A 15041-nucleotide genomic window follows, 5' to 3' on the forward strand; every position below is an offset into this window, starting at 1 on the left:
CAATACTAAGCTGTATATACCCTAGAGCATCAATAGAGCTAATGAATCCAATTTTTGTAACTCGCTGTAACCTAAAAATACCAAACAAAAGGTGAGACCCCGAGGCAAACAAACGGAAATCAGAACTCCGGGGAGACTCCCGACAAGGGAAGAGTTCTCCAGCTCTGCTGAACTTCCTGCTGCAGAGCTGACCAGGACCCTCCTCCTCAAGGGCGAACTGGGCTGCAAAAACCCCTGAGCCACCATTGTAAGAGCTGATTAATAAAGGCATTTTAAGGAGAAAAATATTATCTCCGCCCATTTTTAACACTTACTCTGTATTGGGATAAAGCAGTCAGTAGCCATGTTGCTTGAATTCATAATGTTTGAGACATGAGTTTTAAAAGAATTAAGGATTTTAGAAAAGTTAAGATTTTAGATAGATAGGCTTTGTTGGAAATAATTAAGAGTTAATGGTTAGTTGAAAGAAGCCAGATTTAAGATAGTTTTCCTGGATTTAGATAACTAATTGCTTGTTATTTTTATGTTTGTTTAGCTGTGTTTATAATGAGAAACGGAGAAACTGATAAATAGATCTAAAGGAACACAGACAATTGCAAACCTTTACATCTGGAAACCCATTCAAAAGTCACAGAGGGAGGAAATTGGAGTTCCTTCAGAGCTCATTTATATTGTCATCTATTGAAGAGGTTGAAAGTTCAGAACGAGGAAGACTCGCCCTACTTCATCTTTTTATGGTCCCTCCCCATAAAAAGGACCACTGACCCAATTCAGGGAGAAAACTATGCATCCTCAATAGTCTTTTAAGCTAATTACTATACAAAGAAGGGAATGGGAGGTGTTAGTGTTAAGAATATATTAGTATTTTGGATATTTAGACCTTTCTAAATAAAAAGACTCTGGAATCACTTGTAACTTTGCAGTGCATATTAGGGGACTACCCAGTGCCGAATACAATTTCTAACTCTAAACTGTTAGTCTTTTGTCCATCAAAGTTGGATATCAATACTAGATCAATATCCATATTTAATAAATCATTACGAGGTGAAGGCCTTCATGTCTCTCTGGCCCCTAGACATTTTTGAGGTTTTAATACCTTTCTGGTCCTTAAGCTTATTGTCTTGTCCAGAAATAGCTCCAGTATTGTCCCTAACACGTAGTTTTTACAGTAGAGGGGCACGGATTAGAATAGATATTTTGCTGGGCTCAGTGATTACGATTTATAGGGAGTTTAGAAAGGTACTGGGGTTTGTTCAAGATGTGTATGGTTTATGGTTTCTTCGTCCTACCCTGTGTCCTAATTCCAGTAGCATGTTTGGGGGGTTTATTAGTAATTGCACCCAGTTTGTTAGAGGAGGAGCAAGGGATGAGGCTTTTCAGCCTTTCCTTTCCTTCTTCTCCTTTGAATCTGTTATGACACTTTTTGAGAATGTTCAGTTTCCACTGAATGTTAAAGAAATAACTTCCCTGGTATTTTATTTGGTAAGCTTCCTCTATATGGTCTGCAGTGTGTCTAGAGTGAGGGCTGGTATGTCCAGAGGAGCTGATGAGACCCCTGACCCAGGAGTAGACACAGGCATGGAAAATCCTGAATGGTGTGGAGAATGGGAGAGAATGGGCTGAACCCTGAAGGAGTTTTCTGATCCCGCAGCTTGGGAATTTTCACGTGAACAAATTCAGAACCCAGATGAGGTGGGGAAATATCTGGAAGAGAACTGACATGATGACTGTAAAGAGAAAAAGATCATTGCAATAAACTGGGCCCTGGCATATGCTTATCACATGCTGCGAGATACTGTAGGGCAGCAGATAGAGGCAGGGGGGCAGGGAGATAAATCAGCAGCTATCCCAGTCACTCAGGCTGCAGCCAACATCACAGTTACTCAGGTTGTAGTTAAACCAGACAGTGAGCCTAAGCCAGTAGCTAAACCAGTGAGCCTAAGCCACTGTCAGTCGCTACTGTGGGAAAGAAGTAGAAAAACAAAACCGATTGACCAGTGGATGATGTTTTGGGGGAAGGACCCTCAAAGCCACCTCCTGACACAAAATCATAAGTCAAAGCAACTGACACAAAATCAGAAGTCACTATTGAGTCCTCTTCCCTAAAGGACCTTCGTGGCCTAAGAAAGGATTACACTCGATGACCTGATGAATCTATATTTGTTGGTGAGTCTGTCTTTGAGATGGTGCAGGCAAGGCTACAATTCTGGACAGCACTGAAGCGAGGCATTTGGGATCCCTGTCACATGATCCGGTTATTGACCAAGGAATGATAAGGGAGGCTCACCCTTGCAGTCTCTGGGAACAGGTCCTGGGAAGTGTGGCAGAAAGATATCTGGTGACCTCTATATGCAGCAAACCCAGTGAAAGACCATAGAACAAGGGATTCAATGCTTGAGAGAAATGGCAGTGGCAGACATTGTCTTCTCAGATGACATAACAACTAAGAATCCAGACTTGGTACCATGTACATCCGTGATGTGGCGAAAACTTGTACAACTTGGGCCACAAGAATACTCTTCTGCTTTAGCAATAATGAAGCAGGATGACATGGGGGAGACCATACTGGATATGGCAAAGAAGCTCCGAGCATATGCAGATGCCGTGCATGGTCCAACACATGCAAGAATCACAGCTGTGGTAGCATGTCTGCAGAAATTAGAAGACAAAATAGAGGAGAATCACAATAAACTTAGAGAGGAGATTAAAGAGGGCCTTCTCCAAATCTCGACAGTACAGATCAGAGGTTCTGTTACCAAATAAAGATGTCCCCCAGCTAGGGAGAGAAGGTACACTCCATGAGCTGAGCTGTGGTTCTTCCTGCGTGATTGTGGAGAAAACATGAGGAGGTGGAATGGAAAGTCTACTGCTGCTCTGGCACAATGGGTGCTTGAATTGAAGGAGGGCAAGACTCAGAGAAGAAGTTCCACCAAAAAGGAAGCAGCTCCAATAGCCCGTAGCCGAACTGCCACGTATGATGATGACATGTCCAATCCCCTTGAAGGAACCTCTAAGACATACACCCAGAGAAAGAAGGATAACCAGGCTTAGAAGAGCCCTTCCTTTAGCCAGGTAGAGGCTAGGGAAAATCATGTTTTTTGGACTGTCTGGATTCGTTGGTCTGGCACATCAGAACCACAAAAATATGAGGCCTTGGTTGACACTGGTGCACAGTGAACACTAATCCTATCAAGACACATGGGGGCAGAATCTGTTTCTATTGCTGGCATAACAAGGGGATCACAGGATTTTACTTTGGTGGAGGCTGATGTGAGCCTGACTGGAAATGAGTGGAAGAAACACCCTATTGTCACTGGCCCAGAGGCTCCATGGATTTTGGGCATAGACTTCCTCTGGACTGGGTATTTGAAAGACCCAAAGGGACTCAGGTGGGCGTTTGGGATAACGGCTGTAGATGATGCCTAAAGTTTTAGCTTTCATGTTTTCCAGATTCTGTGCTGCTTAGGTGTAGTTCTGAGCCTCATATTAAGTGCTAGTAAGCTCTCTTCACAGAGTAGGTAGACAAAACAAATCCTTTTCCTGCTGAAGACCAAGGACAACAAGTACAAGTCTCAGGCCCAAAAACATAAACAACAGTGGACTGAAGAGAGAAACAGGAAGGATGAGACCTCACAACCTGAAGCTGCAATTGGAAAATTAAACACCAAAATGCAAATGGACCAAAACTTATAAAAGTGTAAAACCTCATGACCCGTCATCCATTTTGTGACCATTCTAAGTCTACCTTGGGTGTAACCCTGGTCAGGCTCTTGTCCTGCCCAAGGTGTACCCTAAAGGCCTTTCAATAAATATTTACTTTATTCTCTAGCTCTGTCCAGTCTCTGTTTCATGTCAGCCTTCCCAAGGCATCTTAGACACAGAGGGTGTTAAGCAATTTAACACCTTGCCTGGACTATCAGAGAACCCATCTGCATTAGAACTTCTAAAGGGGGAAGAGCAACGAGTACTAATTACCACATCAACAGTGCACCGCCAACAGTACAGAACAACTCGAGATGCGGTGATTCCCATTCATAGGATGATCTGTGAGCTGGAGAGCCAAGGGGTGGTCAGCAAAATCCACTCATCTGTGGTTACTTACAAAGATCAGGCAGCAGCAGAGCCTGTGGGAACACTTACTTTCCCACACATTGGTCTGGGAAAGCTGTGAGAAAGAATTATAAACAATATCTGCACCTGCTGTTTTTCGGACTTTCTGTTTACTTGCAAGATGTTTATGAACGGTGGTTCCTGAGCAGCCAGTGAGGGTGAGGTATTGGTTTGAGGACCAATCACATCTTGGTTCTTTCAGAACTGTCTATAAAAGTATGTGGTGTTAATAAAGGCATTGCATTTTGCCACTTAAGACCCTGGAGTCTTGTATCGTTATTTCTGCCGTCCCGAATATAATAATGATACTCATCCCTCAACAGTTCCATTTGGCCTGTGCACAAATCTGAAGGAGAATGGAGATTGCAGACTATTGTATCTTGAATGAAGTGACTCCACCATTAAGTGCTGCTGTGCAAGACATGTTGAAACTCCACTACGAGCTGGAGTCCAAGGCAGCAAAGTGGTATGCCACTACTGACATTGCCAATGCATTTTTCTCCATTCCTTTGGCAGCAGAATGCAGACCCCAGTTTGCCTTCACGTGGAGGAGAGTGCAGTACACCTGGAACCGACTGCCCCAGGGGCAGAAGCATAGCGCTACCATCTGCCATAGACTAATCTAGACTGCAATAGAAAAGGGTGAGGCTCCGGAACATCTGCAGTACATTGAAGACATTGTGTGGGGGAACACTGCAGCTGAAGTTTTTGAGAAAGGAGAGAAGATCATCCAGATTCTGCTGAAAGCCAGTTTTGCCATCAAGAAGAGCAAAATTAAGGGACCTGCTTCAGAGATCCAGTTCCTGGGAGTAAAGTGGCAAGATGGACGGCATCAGATTCTCATCGATGTCATCAACAAGATCACAGCAGTGTCTCCACCAACCTACAAGAAGGAAACACACGCTTCCTCTAGGTGTCATAGGCTTTTGGAGAATGCATATTCCTGAGTAGAGCCAGATTGTGAGCCCTCTCTACCTGGTTACCTGCAAGAAGAACACTTTCCAGTGGGGCCCTGAACAGCAACATGCCTTTGCCCAGATTAAGCAGGAGATCGCTCATGCAGTAGCCCTTGGCCCAGTCAGGATGAGATCAGATGTGAAGAACGTGCTCTACTCTGCAGGTGGGAGCCATGGTCTGTCCTGGAGCCTTTGGCAGAAGGTGTCGGGTGAGACTCGAGGCCGACCACCGGGATTCTGGAGTCAAAGCTACAGAGGGTCTAAAGCAAACTACACTCCAACAGAGAAGGAAATTTTAGCAGCCTATGAAGGAGTCTGAGCTGCCTCAAAGGTAATAGGCACTGAAACACAACTCCTCCTGGCACCCCGACTACCTGTTCTGGGGTGGATGTGCAAAGCAAAGGTTCCCTCTACCCACCATGACACCAATGCCACATGGAGTAAATGGATTGCTCTCATCACACAGCACGCCCGTATTGGAAAACTGAATCACCCTGGGATTTTGGAGACAATTACAAGTTGGCCTGAAGGTGAAAACTTTAGTTTCACTGATGAAGAGGAACAAGAGCAAGTGACACGTGCTGAAGAAGCTCCACTGTACAACCAACTGCCAGCAGAAGAAACATGCTACGCTCTTTTCACTGACGGTTCCTGTCGCATCATAGGGATGAACCGGAAGTGGAAAGCAGCTGTGTGGAGCCCCACACGACAGGTCGCACAAGCTACTGAAGAAGGTGGGTCAAGCGAACTTGCTGAACTCAAAGCTGTTCAATTGGCCCTGGACATTGCTAAAAGGAAAGTGGCCAAAGCTCTACCTCTACACTGATTCATGGATGGTAGCCAATGCTATGTGGGGATGGCTAGAGAAGTGGAAAAAGGCTAATTTGCAGCGTAGGGGAAAACCAATTTGGGCTGCTGAAGACTGGAAAGACATTGCTACCCGGATAGAGAAACTATCTGTAAAAAATCGCCATGTAGATGCCCATGTCCCCAAGAGATGAGCTAATGAGGAGCACCGAAACAACAAGCAGGTAGATCAGGCTGCAAAGATAGAGGTGTCAAAGATAGACTTAGATTGGCAACACAAGGGAGAGTTGTTCCTAGCTCAATGGGCTCATGATGCCTCAGGTCATCAGGGCAGAGATGCCACCTATAAGTGGGCACAAGACCGAGGGGTGGATCTAACCATGGACAGTATTTCTCAGGTTATCAATGACTGTGAGATGTGCGCTGTGATCAAGCAGGCCAAGCGGGTGAAGCCTCTATGGTATGGTAGGCAGTGGTCCAAATATAAGTATGGAGAGGCCTGGCAGATTGATTATATTACACTGCCCCAGACATGCCAAGGTAAGCGCTATGTACTCACAATGGTAGAAGCCACCACAGGATGGCTGGAAACCTACCCTGTGCCTCACGCTACGGCCCGTAAACCCATTCTAGGCCTTGAAAAGCAAGTCCTTTTGAGGCATGGTACCCCTGAGAGGATTGAGTCAGACAACAGGACTCATTTCAAGAACAGCCTTATCAACATCTGGGCTAGGGAACATGGCATTGAGTGGATATACCATATCCCTTACCATGCACCAGCTGCAGGCAAAGTGGAGAGGTACAATGGACTGTTAAAAACCACCTTGAAAGCACTGGGTGAGGGATCTTTTAAAAATTGTGAGCAGCATCTAGCAAAGGCCACCTGGTTAGTTAACATCCAAGGCTCCACCAACCGAGCAGGCCCTGCCCAACAATCAGAGGCCCTGCATACAGTAGACAAAATCCCAGTGGTACATGTGAGAGGTTTGTTAGGGAAGACAGTTTGGATCAATTCTGCCTCGAGTACAGACAAACCCATTTGTGGGGTTGTCTTTGCTCAGGGACCAGGTTGCACATGGCAAATAATGCAGAAAGATAGAACACAATGTGTACCTCAGGGAGATCTGATTGTTGGGTGAGAACCATGTGTAAATATTACTGCTGAATGTCACTTACACTGTCTGTATATAGCAGTATACTGTATATATGTATATTTATATATGTGTATATATAAATGTATGTGTGTGTAGAGTTAGAATATATATTAGTTTTGGTAGTAAGCTGATGATCTGGGGATAAGGGGTGAAATGTCTTGGGATGACTTTATGATGCTTGTATCCCCAGTTGTCTGTTCTGTTTATGCTGGATATTAAGTTCTGCACCTTTAAGACTGGTTCTGAGAGCGAAAGGGGGGAAGAGAGAAAATATGCAGTTTGTTTTCAGAACTTGCTCCCTTGCATCCTTCTCACAGACTGTGTTGTCTGCAGCACAGACATGTGGGAGAGAGCTCTCCTTTGCTTTTAGTTAGTTTCTTAACTAGCTGAAACAGAGAAGTTCCCTGGACTGTGGATTTTATTTTTAATGGAACTGTTCAAACCTGCTCTGGACTGAAAACCTAGAAAAACAGCAGGAGCTCACGCCTGTGGCCCACCAGGGCCTAGGATGTGGCATTTTCCAGCACAGGAGGGACTGATAAGAGACTGAGAGAGCTGAGCTATACCCCACTGTTGGGGGTTACATTTGCTCCTTTTTTACTTTAAAGAATTTTTTCCCCATAAGTTACCAAGGAGACTAAGTGTTGGATACTTAAGGGTACTTGACCAAAACAAAGAAATAGCCAAAGGTTTTTTTTTTTGTTTGTTTGGTTTGTTTTTTTTTTTTTTTTTTTTTTTTTTTTTTTTTTTTTTCTTATCTGTTGCATCTCCAGAAGGGAGGGGGTAACTGCCTCCCTGATAACAAGCCAGCTGCTAAAAACTGGGTGGGGTATTATCTCTTATCTCTGCTCAGTCTTCCACTACCCCCATGGGAATATCTTCTGTTAACGCACCATTAAAGCTCACCAGTGGCATGACACATTTCATCATCCTATTGTGAGATGCTCTACCAGGGAACAGAGGGCAAACCATTTCCACATAGATAAAAAGGAGCCGCAAGTATCACCAGGCACTCCGGTGTTCCCACGGGACTCCCAAAGGAAGACCAGACCCACTTCAGGACCCCTGGCTCCACAGGACCATCATCTCTACTTCCAACAGGACCACATCTGCCACTCCAGAAGGGCTGATTGTGGACTGTTCCCAATGCCCTGATTAACAGGGCGTCAGGTTGTATTTCTGACTCTGTCAGGGTTTTCTGGGATTCCTTGTTTGTTTGTTTGCCTATTCTTTTGTACTACAACATTTGTATTTTTTAATATCCCTAGTAAAGAACTGCTATACCTATTCCCAAAAATCTTTGCCTGACAGCCTTTTAATTGCAAATTTATAATAATTTGAAAAAAGGAGGGGAGGGGGGTAACATTCCAAGGGAGACTCCAATCTTCCTTGGCAGATACCTGTCTATTTAAAGCAAGACACCCACGAAAAGGACTTTCTGAATTTGCCATCTCTTCAGAACAGTGAGAGGTTTTATTTTTAAATATATATATATTTTTTTTTATGCTTGGGAATACTTTGCTTATTAAATAAACAGTTTTTTCCACTTTGCTCCAAGGAAATCTTTTCCTGAACCAGTTGGGGGAGGGGCATCTGGAATTTGCTTTCTAGAGTGACCCCATTTGGAGGTTTCCTCCAAAATTTCCCCTAAACCAGGACAAACCTGAATTGTAATTTTCGATACTTATATAACCTGATTCATAGCTTTTTATACCTATATAACCTGATATAAATAACTTTCTATACAATGATGTCCTGGGTTGACAGTGCTTCCTATCCCATATCGCGGACTACCTTGTTATGTCTAACAGCTGTCCCTGTTTTCCTGTTGGCTGGGCGGGCACTGGCTGCCCCCCTTTCTCTTAGCTCTGCTGCTGCTCTGGGCTAGCTCGCTGTGCTTTCGCTTGCCGCTCTCTCCCTCTCTTTTTCCTTTATGCTGCTCATCTTTGCTGTTTCCGTTTTTTTCCTTTCCCTTTCTTTCCTTTCTTCTTCTTCCCCCCCCGCCCCTCCCTTTTAAGATTTTGGGCCGGCACCGGAGCTGACCTGACCGGAGAACTCCGAGGATCTCCAGGGCCCGCGAAAGAAGCTCTGCGCCCTCCGCCTCACAGTAACCTGAGCTTTTTTTTCTTTTTTTCCCTTGTGTTGGGGGGTGTTTATTCATTTGTTAATAAACCGTTTTTTTCCACTTTGCTCGAGAAATTCCTTCCCAAACCCAGGGCTGGGGGAGGGGTGGTAGATTAGGGGAGTCCTTTGGAGGTTCTCCCCTAATTCAGCCTAAACCAGGACAAATGTAATGGCTACTATATAGTTAAGTAGTTGCTTAATGCTGAATAGAAGGGGAAAAAAAGGAAAAAACCTCAGGAGGTGGTAGTTTCAGAGATAGATAAGTATAGTATTAATGAGAAATTGGCAAATGTAAAGCCAATTAGCCACAAAATAAAGAATTTAGGTCAGTTAGGACCAGACACACCAAGGAACACCATAACTGTGCATGCTCCAAAGACAAAGTTGAAAAGTTCAGATGCAAAGAAGACTTTGGAAACCTTCATCAGAGACCTCAGATGACTCCCGAATTGGGGAGACGGAAGCACAGTGCAAAAGAACTATCTAATAACCATGAGATCATACTATGTAAATTAGTTCCAGCGTGTATATGATGATGTTATAATGACATAGCAACACTAAGCAATACTTACAGTATAAATATACCACAGCACTAGACAAAGGTGAGTGAGTTAGGAGGAGAAATCTCCCTCACCTCCAACATTGCAATTAACAAATACCTACTCTATAGACCCCAGTCTATGGGGATTTATTTCCAGCTTATCTTTCAGGCATCACTTTGTTCCTGGGGAATTTGTGAGATTTAGCAATTTTGTATCTAGTGATTAATCACTGTGGGGTTTTTTTTGCCTGTTGCTGTTTCGCTTGTTAGTAAACTGTTGTTTTTTCACTTATATCTACTCATATGCATTTCTCCTTATTGGTGGAATGGGATTGGTTAAAACTATGGGGAGGTAACTAATTTTAGAGCATCCCCACGAAATTGTCTTTAAACCAAGACACTTGTGGATAAAACATGCTTACTTTTTAATGCAACAGTATTCTGCTAAAGGGTAGCATTAAGCTAAAAGCCTAAAGATTTTATGACTCATCACAACTTTAAATGATCAAACCTCACTCCTAAAGGCATTTTCAACCGTATACTCTTCTCAGTAATATTACTCAATTTCTACTGGTAAGCATTTTGAATTTATGGATGTCCTGGGATGACTTTATGTTTGTATGCCCATTCATCTGTTTAGCTCAGAAACGAGTTCTGCACCTTTGGGGCTGGTTCCGAGAGTGAAGGGGGGGGGGAAAAGGAGCGCGGAGTTTGTTTTCAGAAATTGCACTCCCTCCCCTGCATTCTCTTCCTGGACTGTGTTGTCTGCGGACAGACAGCAAGTGAGAGCTCGCCTTTGTTTTTTTAGTTAGTTTTTAGCTAGCTGAGGCAGAGAATTTCCCTGGACTGTGGGTTTTTTTTCTTTTTCTTGGAACTGTTTAAACCTGTTCTGGACTGAAAAACCCAGAAAAACACTCAGAGCTCATGCCTGCGGCCCAATGGGGTCCAGGACAGCATTTTCCAGTGCTGGAGAGACTAATAAAAGACTGGGCGAGCTGAGCTACAGCCCACAGCAAGGACTTTCTCAAATTTGCCATCTCTCTTCAGAACGGCCAGATGTTTTATTGTTTAATATTATTCAATTTTTACACTTATGAACACTTTGCTTTTTGAACAAATAGTTTTTTGCACTTTTCTCTAAGGAAATTTTTTCCCGAACTGGTTGGGGGAGAGGCTGCTTGAATTGGCTTTGTAGAGGGACTCCATTCAGAGGTTCCCTCCCAAAATTTGCCCTAAACCAGGACAATGGATCAATCAAGAGATGCTTAAAAGTCCCATGACTTAAAGAGAAAAGGAAAAGGTTGTTTTGCTTAAACACATTGGACTCACTATTCTGGTATATCACACACTTTTCACCTCTATCACGGCTGAAAATTTCAGAGACGTTATCATACAAGAATTTTATATGTAACATGCCTAATATTAACCTATTAAATATATATATAGTTCAATATTTATTCTCATCTTCCCAATCAAATATAATTTATTCTTATAACATTTGGTTAATCTCTAATAAAAACAGATATGAGGAGCTATGTATTTATCAGACTAAGATGAACATCTGATCTGATGTCCAGAAAAGGAGACTAATGCTAAATAATATTAGGGTTCAAATATCACCTCACACTGGGATTAATTTTTAAAATTACAAACAAAACTAAGGTGTGAAATCCAATAAGACAACCTGGATACCCAAAATTAAAAAATGAGCAGCCTAACATAAGTAGAAATAACAACTTGCTTTCTCTTTGAACAGTGAAGACTTTTCCATTTGACTCCCAAATAATATTAGGAGCAGGTAAAAATAACATTGGAGATTTCACATTTGGCTTACACAGGATACACAAGACTTCAGGGTTATGAAAAGACCTCAAATAGCATTTCAAGGACATCAGTCTGAGATAAAATTTTCAATAACTTGCTTCCTTTGTCAGTCTTATCCAAGACTGGCTCTATCCTGTTTCAGTATTTTACAGGAAAAGCATGGAAATATTGACTTCCATTTAATTACTAGACAAAGCAGGAACAACATTTTAATGTAAATATAAAACAGTTAAAGGGAACGTATCCATTGTAAATAAAGAAGCACTCTTGAAGACATTCGGCCACAATTACTTTCTACTCAACATATACACAAGAAAGATAATAGATTTTAATTAGAGTAAGTAACAGCTGCAAATTATAGAGTAATAACTCATCTCTTCACAATCAAATTAAAATACACGGTCTATGGTCACCAAGACGAGCAGGTCCAGTGACAGCACAATCTGCAGCTGAGTGCTCTTGCCCACGTGAACTGGGGAGGTTCCTGAAACGGGGAGAAGAAACCTCAGGGGAGAGGAAAGAGGTGCTAGGAGCTCACACCTTGTCTGACAGCAGCTGACAGGACCCAAGCAGGACTAGGGGAAACAGTAGCCAAGCCCACACACTTACAAAAAGCTTCTAGGGAGCCCTAGTGATTAGGGCAGGTGTTGCCCTGATTTTTCAGCCTTCTGATGTTTTCATTCTTGGACTGAAGCTTTCTCACGAATTGTAAGAAAAACAAAGAGTGATGTTTAGCAAATAATACATTCCTTTCCAGGGGGAAGGACAAATTGATAAACTTCTAAGTTGACCACTGGGGTCAGAGAGGTGTATTTCTCGTCCCCCAATCCCTGATCAAATTCCAAATCCTATTTAAACCCCAAACCAAAATCAACTTTTTTTTTCTTTCTCGTCTCACAACCTGACAAGTGAGTGTAGTTCTTTCGTGTCCTCAAGTGACAGACAGGCAAACAGGACATGGCATGGCAGTTGGCATGAAATGGCACTGTAACACCACTGGCCTGACTAGGGAGCAATCGTATCTACCTGTCTGAAAGCCACAGCTTCTCTAAACACTGCACCTACCTTGACTGACACAGCTCTGATGGGAACACACTGTTACCCATGTGTCAGGCTGCAGGATGTGCCCTACTCTTATGCCAGACAACAGTAGTGAGAACACCTCTGGGAGATGCACCAAGATAGAGGAACTCCCCAGTTTAGTAGCAGAGCTCCAACAGGAAGTGAGTAGGTTGAAGAGTAGGAGTCTGAGAGATAGACTACAGGAATTGCACCCTACCTTCCCTGGGACAGGCCTATCAGAAAGACAGGACATATGATACAGAGGATTCCCTATCCTCTCTCCACCTGGCAGAATGCAGTGTTTTAAGGGATATGGGGAATTGCAATAAGTTCCTGCCTGGCACAGCAGGCATGTCTCCTCCATGACTACGTCACCAAACAATAGAAGGACTGAAAGATGGAACTGAACAATGATGAGGACAGTAGTTTATCTAGGTTAGAGATGTCATCAAGGTTAAGTCAACCTATGAACTGTGTCAAAACCACTTTCATAAAGAAAAAAAAAAGATGAGTTCTTATCAGAAGAGATTCTCTTCTGAGGGGAACAGAAATTCTAATTTCTTAAGGAAAGTATGCTGCCTTCCCAGGGCCCAGCTTAAAGACATGGTAAGGAAACTTCCTACCCCTAGTACAGCCCTCAGATTATTATCCATTATTGCTTTTTCATATAGGCAGAAATTAAGTTGCAATAAGAAGTCCAAGGACATTCAAAAGAGACTTCAAGGCCTTGGGATAACTGGTTGAAGGACCAGGAGCACAAGTAGTGTTCTCTATTTTTCCAGTTTCAAGGAAGGATGAGTGTCTTGGGGTGATTTTATGATGATTCTCTATTCCTTAATTGTCTGCTCTATGCCCAGAAATGGTTGCTGTAGCTTTAAGGTGGGTCCAGGGGAGGCAGGGGAGCCTTGGGGCTCTGGCGCAGGCTTTCTCGAAAGCCTCACTCCGGGGCATGCTGGGTGCAGTTCGGACCAGCATTACTTTGTTGCTCAGCTAGCTTGTTTTTTTGTTACCTCAGGCAAGAAGTTTTTTTTTTGTTTGTTTTTGTTTTGTTTTTTTTTCATTTTCCCTGGTCTTGAAGGCTGCAACAGCAATCCTTTGGCAGCTTTTGGTTTTTTTTTTTTTTCCTTAAACTGTTCAGCTTGGTTTTGCTTGAAGATCAGACAATCGATGGGAGCCAATCGTCCGGGACTGGTGGGGAAGCCGCAGGGATACCCTATCAGGCAGACCTTGGAAAAAGCCAACCCAATGAAAGAAAGGACCCTAAATCCACCAGCTTCATCTGCTATGAAGAGAAGACCAACATCAGAGATTCACCAAGTTCCCATCTGTTTGTTTTGAGCTGTTGCGTGAACCTTTGTTTTTTTTCTTCCCTGGGACAGAAGACAAGTGCCATTTTGTTCCTCCTTGCCACATGGTCATCTGTTTTGTTTCTTCTCCTGGAATTTTGGGATTTTTTGTTCTGCTGTGAGTGAGTGGGAAGGGGTAAGGTTCTGACAATTCAATATCGAGCATTTATTAATTTTTTTCCTGTGCTGTGCAAGCACTGTCAATAAACAGTTGTGGTTTTTTTCACTTTCATCCACTAGTAATAATTTTCTCATTGGTCAAAAGGGATTGCTGAAACCCTTTTCTTTAGAAGAAACACTCATTCCAGAAAATTTTCTCCTAAACTTGTCTCTAATCAGAGACAAAATTTCGTGCCTAACTTGAAGAGCAAGAGAAAGGGAAAAAAATTACATTCTGGTTTGAAATACTTCGTATTGGTGTAAAGCAATCAGTGGTCATTGTTATGGGTTAACACAGTTTGGTTTTTAGTTGAAGAGGAATATGAAATACTGCCCTGTCAGGACCCTTAGAATTGCTTGGAAAGGACAAGGCCCTATCAGGGGCCAGTTCTTGGCTATTGGCATGTAGTTTGACCACTGAGAAAATGGAATGAGACTTTTGGAATTACCCATATAAAGCTGACCCTGAGTTGAGCCGCCATCTTTTCTCCCGGTGAGCCAGCAGGTAGCATCGTGGGCAACAGAAAGGGGCCGGCTTAGGCCCTGCTGGCCCAGGCCTGGCTGGGCCTCTGGGAGCCGCTGCCCATGGGGTGGGGCAGCCTGGCTGGATGAGCCACCTTTTCTCCCGGCTGCCGGTGGGGAAGAGGGGAGGCTGAAGCTCAGGGCTGGCCCTGTGCCAGGGGCCACGGCAGAAGGGGCCTGGCCATGGCTAAGCTCGATAGTGGGGGAGGAGAGGAAAGCACCGGCTGCTAATATCTAATGAGTTTTAGGCTCACCCTGGCAGCTGTCCGTGCCCCTGGCCAGGGCCCGGGGGGGATGTTCTCCTTCCCCCTTCCTTCTTCAGGCCCCAGGGAGCAGCTCTGAGCGGCGGCACCATGAGATGGAAGGGTAGAAAAGAAGGTATCTACCAGCCTCCCCCACCGTCATGGTTTTGAAATCTTTGCGGCTGCCGCCTGGC

At 43.7% G+C, this 15041-nt stretch overlaps 1 protein-coding gene across 3 annotated transcripts in view; it reads right to left on the reverse strand.

Moving 5' to 3' along the window:
- Positions 1-15041, reverse strand: part of LOC310922193 (E3 ubiquitin-protein ligase KCMF1-like) — a 65486-nt gene that overhangs the window by 49196 nt on the left and 1249 nt on the right. The window lies entirely within an intron of this gene.

This window comes from Zosterops lateralis (genome assembly GCF_965231275.1).
Source record: "Zosterops lateralis genome assembly, chromosome: W".
Lineage (NCBI taxonomy): Eukaryota > Metazoa > Chordata > Aves > Passeriformes > Zosteropidae > Zosterops > Zosterops lateralis.